This window comes from Chrysochloris asiatica, unplaced genomic scaffold, assembly GCF_000296735.1.
Source record: "Chrysochloris asiatica unplaced genomic scaffold, ChrAsi1.0 scaffold00087, whole genome shotgun sequence".
Lineage (NCBI taxonomy): Eukaryota > Metazoa > Chordata > Mammalia > Afrosoricida > Chrysochloridae > Chrysochloris > Chrysochloris asiatica.
The window spans coordinates 7513506-7520307 of NW_006408605.1; the positions used below are offsets into that span (position 1 = coordinate 7513506).

Below are 6802 nucleotides of genomic sequence, written 5' to 3' on the forward strand. Positions count from 1 at the left end.
CTACGCTACCAGAGCTCCAACTCATTAACAACCTGCAATATGCAGATGATACAACCTTGCTTGCCAAAAGCAAAGAGAGCTTACAACACTTATTGATGAATATCAAATTCATATTATATGAATAGGAACATGCTATAAGGCTAGAGGACAACTCATTAACAACCTGCGATATGCAGATGATACAACCTTGTTTGCCAAAAGCAAAGAGGGCTTACAACACTTATTGATGAATATCAAAGACCATAGTCTTTGGTGTGGATTGCAACTCAAAGTAAAAAAATAAAAATCTTCACCAATGGACAAATAAATGACAACAAGATAAATGGAGAAAAGATTCAAGTTGCCTAAACCTAAGACTTCATTTTACTTGGATCAACCCATCAACACTAATGGAAGCAGAGTCAAGAAATCAAAGGATGATGCCCTGTGCAGCAACCAGCTGCAAATTTGAAGCATGTTTTTCTTTTAAAAGTCCACAACCAGAATCATTTCACTGCTTTTTTCATGTAGTTTCTGATCCTATTCTACTTGATAGTAAGATAAAATTATTTATTAATATTTTGTAGCCAGTACTATTGTTATACTTTTCAAACTCTCCCTCAGGGATGGCATAATGTGATATAAATGTACCAATCTTCCTGCTGATTTTCTACTGTATTGTGTTTTACTACTTCAGAAAAATAAAGCCTACCACTCAGAAAATAAATAAAATAAAATAAAAAAGAAATCAAAGGATATATTGCATTAGGCAAATCTGCTGCACAAGACTTCTTTAAAGTGTTGAAGAGCAAAGATGTCAGTTTGAGGACTAAGGTGCGCTTGACCCAAGGCATGTTATTTCAGTAACCTCATATGCATGTGAAAGCTAAACAATTTCCTTATACAGTTTTCCTTATTCAACATATGCTGTTGAATAAGGAAAACTGTAGAAGAATTGATACATTTGAATTGTGGTGTTAGAGGAGAATATTAAAGTACCACGGACTGTCAAAAGAACAGACAAATCTGTATTGGAAGAAGAATAGCCAGAATGCTCCTTAGCAGCCAGGGTGGCCAGACTTGATCTCTTACACTTCAAATATATTATGAGGAAGAACCAGTCCCTGGTAATGTTGAGGGTCATTGAAAAAGAGAAAGACCTCCAACGAGATGATTGACACAGTGGCAGCAGCAATGGGCTTCAGTATAGCCACCCGTTGTGAAATGGAGCAGGACTGGGCAGTATTTCCTTCTGTAGTGCATAAGGTTGCTATGGGTCAGTACTAACTCTCCCGCACCTAACAACAACAATGGGTAAGGATTCCAGTTTCTCCACATCCTTACCAACATTTGCTATTTTCTGCTCTTTAAAAAATCTTAGCTTTCCTATTGTTATTGTTAAGTGCTGTCAAGTTGGTTGCAACTCATAGCAACCCTCTATAGGGTTTCCAAGGAATGGATGGTGAATTTGAACCTCTGACCTTACAGCTAGAAGTCCAGTGCTTATCCTACAGTGCCACACCAGGACCAAAGTTATATATATTATATTAGTTGTTAGATTCTTGTCAGATATATAAGTATGGTTTTCAAAGTTATTCTTCAATTCAATAGCTTGTCTTTGCAATTTTTTTGGTAATAGCTTTTGATGAACAAATTTAAAACTTTTTTTTGTGATGTCCTGTTTGTGTAGTCTTTTTTTCTTTGTACTTTTGCTAATCCATTGTTGAAAGCTAGGTCTGACAGCATTGCCCCTGCTTTTTCTTTTAGGAACTTTATGGTTTTAGTTTGCATATTTATGTTCTTAAATCATATTGAATTTGTTTTTGTGTGTGGTGTGAGGCATGGATCCTACCACCCCACCTTCTTCTCCCTTAGGTGTTTGGACCTGGGAGAGGTCCTTTCTCAAGGACAGTCTGTCAGTAGGATGGTCAGTCACCTCTGATTTGGCCTGGTACAAAAAGAAATGGTTCAAGGAGATTTCTTGTCATAAAAACTTTAAGCTAAGAGTTCTCCAACAGTTACCAAAGTTTGGGAGAGAAACAGACAATCCCAATATAGGTGGGCAGAGCATGAGAAGGAAGAGCCATGACCTCCATCTGCTGAGGAATCTTGAATCCAGAATCCTCCCCAGCTTCAGTACCTAAACCTGGAGTTTCCTGGGCATTCCCATGTTGCTCCGTATGCATTTGACTACTAACCTTCTAGACTTGAGCTAATTAATTTGAAGAGATCTCTTTTTTTCATAAATATCAGATCCAATTGGCTATAGAGAGACAGAGACAGATTTCAAACGCAACCCCATCTGTATGCATATCTCTTCTCTTTTCATTATTCCATACTGCTGAGGGTGAGTCCCTGAGTAGTGTTGAGGGCCCAATACCCTGGGAATTAACTCAGTAAGTTCTGGATGGAAGTACCAGTTAAAAGAAGGATGTGATTGGAACCCTCTGGGTACTGTGAGATGAACAAAAGATTTTAATTAATACTGCCTGGCCTTGCTTTGGGAAGCCTTCCTGAGAAATACAAACCATGCTGTATAGAAACTGCTAGCCACAGACCAGTGTATGTGACATCATGTGTGAAGTCACTAGTAGTCAGTGACATCACTTAATGATGCCATTCCCATATGGCCCTATGAGAAGCCTTGGGCAGTTCAGGGTGGAGAACTATAAAGAGCACAGGCTTTGGAATTTTGATGACTTCAAATCTTCTAGAGGAGCTGTAAAAAGATGTGGAGGTGATGTCTGACCTCCTCTGATTTCACACAGGGGAGAAGAAGAAGAACCATCAGTATCAGACCAAAGCTGATTCCTGTGAGGCTGAGATCAAACATGTCTCCACCCTCCAACGTTTCTTACTAATTCTGACACCAACTGTCCTTCCCAAGCACTCTCTACTTCTCAACTGGGCTTGATCATTCATTGGAATGGCCACACAGAACTCACAGACCATAATCAAGATTATGGAGTTTATAAAACAAAAATGTCAGTATGACTACAAGAATAAGCATGCTGTTCACCGGGAAGTCATTAAGATAAGCAATCAAGTTCCTTCAGGACAAACCCCCCTCTAAGACTGAAATTAAAAGGGAATACATGAGCAGGCATGTACGCTTGCTGATGACCACACTGGTCTACTGGTGAGTGGAAGAGGGGAAAAGGCAGCAATGAAGAAATGGGCTGAGTTCAACCACGTTCCACAGACTCCCGTTGACCTGGAGATAAGAGAGACAAGGGAAGGGCTGGTTGGTCCAAAGTGTGGTGAGACCTGGAGACACCTGAGCCTATTGACAGGAACATAGCCACAGAGGGCTAGAGCTGAGAGTGAAGCATCCAGCTGATAGGAAGTGAGGGGAGATGCACAAGAACACCCAAACTTGCAGAAAGTACCCATTTGACCTAGCCTTGATGGCTTGATAATCAGAATTCTATTAGAGTAAGATTTAAAAAAAAAGAACAAAATTTTTGATAAAGGAAACAATGGTAACTTGCTACAATTTGATGAACCTGACCTATACTTATGGAGGTAGTAAGTCTAAATACCAACAGAGAGGGAAGGAGTCTTCACATCAAGTATCAATGCTATTCCCTCTGTACATAGTGTAAGTAGGGATGAGAAACTTAGACATTGGCTATCTAAAATGAGGGGGCAAAAAGGCACGAAGTGACTGGCTTACAAGGTTTCAAGAGGGAGTTTGGTTTAAGAGTGTGTGGGAGATGAAAGAGTCCCCACTGAATAGTCTTCATCTTGTATAGATGGGTCTGGTTAAAAGGGATAGGGAGTCTGCCTCCACCGCCTTCTCATTCATCTTTGTGCACCATAGGCAGCACAGATAACAAGACGTCCAACCGAGTGGTCTGCCAAGAAGCCAGTCACACTGGGAGCTGGTACACAGCCCCAGGACCTCACCTGAATGCACAGCTAAAAGGTTGGCTTTCTCAAGTACAGTCTACAAAAAGACCTGCTAGAGCCATTATTGCACCCCACGCAGATTATATGCACTGTAGGTTTTTTTGCTGCCCATGCTTACAGCCAAGTGGATCTGTCTATTAAATGGAGAATTTTCATCCTTGGGATTTTTCATCATCTGCCCCTCTCTTGATGTGCACTTTCCATTGTGGATATACACAGGACACCTCTGTATGACCTTCGTATTGAACAAAAAATTTATGGAGAACTTTGGAAAACAGGAATGTTTGAACGCATGTCTCTGCACACAGATGAAGATGAACACAGTATTGAAATGCATTTGCCTTATACAACTAAAGCCACGGAAAGCCATAAGGATGAGTTTACCATTATTTCTGTATTGGTTGGAGCTCTAAGTGAGTCAAAAGAACAGGAATTTGGAAAACTCTTCAGTACATATCTAGCGGATCCTAGTAATCTCTTTGTGGTTTCTTCTGATTTCTGCCATTGGGGTCAAAGTTTCCATTACTGCTATTATGATGAATCCCAGGGGGAGATTTATAGATCCATTGAACATCTAGATAAAATGGGCATGAGCATTATAGAACAACTAGACCCTGTATCTTTTAGCAATTACTTGAAGAAATACCATAATACAGTATGTAGAAGACAGCCCATTGGGGTGTTGTTAAATGCTATCACAGAGTTCAAGAAAAATGGAATGAATATGCACTTTTCCTTTTTGAATTATGCCCAATCAAGTCAACATGGAAGCTAGCAGGCAGAACAGTTCAGTGAGTTATGCAGCCAGAGCACTCACGGTCCACTGAAGCTCTGACTCCTCAGGAATCCACCTGCACATACTCATACTACCTGGGTCCCAGCCTAGCCCTTAACAAAGATACTGTTCTTGATTTAGGGGTTTCAGAAACCTCAAATTAATAGGATTTTTCTTCTCTTCTTTTCTAGTATGTGTTGTTGTTAGGTGCCATTAAGTCAGTACTGACCCATAGCGACATTATGCACAGCCGAATGAAACACTGCCGGATCCTGGGCCAACCTCACTATTGTTGCCATGCTTGAGTCCATCGATGCTGCCACTTGGCCAATCCATCTCAGTGGGGGTCTTCCTCTTTTCCTCTGACCCTCCACTTTACCAAACATGATATCCTTCTCCAGCGACTGGTCCCTCCTGACATGTCCAAAATATGAGAGATGAAGTTTGGTCATCTTGGCCTCTAAGGAGCACTTTGGCTACACTTCTTCCAAAATGGATCTATTGGTTCTTTTGGCAGCCCATGGCACTTTCAATATTCTCCTCCAACACCATAACTCAAAGGCATCAATTCTTCTGTGGTCTTCCTTATTCACTGTCCAGCTTTTGCATGCAAATGAGGTTATTGAAAATACCATGGCTTGGGTCAGGCGCACCTTAGTTCTCAACCTGACATCTTTGCTCTTCAACAGTTTAAAAAGGTCTTGTGCAGCATATTTGCCTAATGCAATACATCGTTTGATCTCTTGACTGCCACTTCCGTGAGTGTTGATAGTTGATCCAAGAAGAATGAAGTCCTTGACAACTTCAATCTTTTCTCCATTGATAAGAATGTTGTTTATTGGTCCAGTGGTGAGGATTTTTGTTTTCTTTACATTGAGATGTAATCCATACTGAAGGCTGTGCTCTTTGATCTTCATCAGTAAATGTTTTGAGTCCTCTTCACTTTCAGTGAGCAAGGTTGTATCATCTGCATATCACAGGTTGTTAATGAGTCTTCCTCCAATCTTGATGCCACATTTTCCTTCATAGAACCCAGCTTCTTGGATGATTCGTTCAGCATAAATGTTGAATAAGTATGGTGAAAGAATACTACCTTGTTGCACATCTTTCTTAATTTTAAACCATTTAGTGTTCCTATGTTGTGTTGGAACAACTACCTCTTGGTCCATGTACAGATTCCTCATGAGCACAATTAAGTGTTCCAGAATACTCATACTTCACAATTTTGTCCATAGCTTGTCATGATCCACACAATTGAAAGTCTTTGTATAGTCAATAAAGCATAGGTAAACATCTTTCTGATATTCTCTGCTTTCAGCCAAGAACTATCGGACATCAGCAATGATATCCCTCATTCCATGGCCTCTTCTGAATCCGGCTTGAACCTCTGGAAGTTCTCTGTCAATGTATGATTGTAGTTGTTTCTGTATTATCTTCAGCAAATCTTTACTTGCATGAGATATCAAAGAGATTGTCTGATGATTTCCGCATTCCGTTGGGTCACCTCTCTTTGGAATGGGCACAAATATGGATCTCTTCCAATCAGTCAGCCAGATAGTTGTCTTCCAAATTTCTTGGCAGAGATGAGTGAGTGCCTCCTGTGCTGCCTCACTTTCTTGAAAGATTTCAATTTGTATTCCATCAATTCCTGGTGCCTTGTTCTTTGCCAAATCCTTCAGTGCACCTTGGAATTCCTCCCTAAGTATCATTGGCTCTTGATCATATGCTACCTCTTGATTTCAACTCATTAAATTTCAACTCATTAAAAAATGCTTTGTCATTTAGGGCAGTGGAAGGAAGGCTGACATCAAATATCTTGATCAAAACAGATGACTATGTAAAGGCCCAACTGTGGCAGACAGTTTTTAAAGTAACTTGTAAAGAATTTACCATATCCTAAATTTGCACTCTTTGCAGACTCGTGCACATATATTCTGCTTTCAGAATAGTTTTGCAAATTGTACACAAACAAACTAAAAGGGCTGAAAACTTTTTAATAAAGAAATTGCATTTATAAATGATCTGTATGAGAATATAATAAATCTCCAGTTATAGTCCATTACTACCCATGTTGTACTATAAATACCTTCTATTTTAGTTGCTAATAAAGGGCTACACAACTAAAAAAAAAAAAAA

The 6802-nt window shown here is 39.9% G+C and overlaps 1 pseudogene; it reads left to right on the forward strand.

Moving 5' to 3' along the window:
• LOC102828292 overlaps positions 1-4718 on the forward strand; it is a 75136-nt pseudogene extending 70418 nt beyond the window's left edge.
• The last annotated feature ends 2084 nt before the right edge of the window (positions 4719-6802 follow it).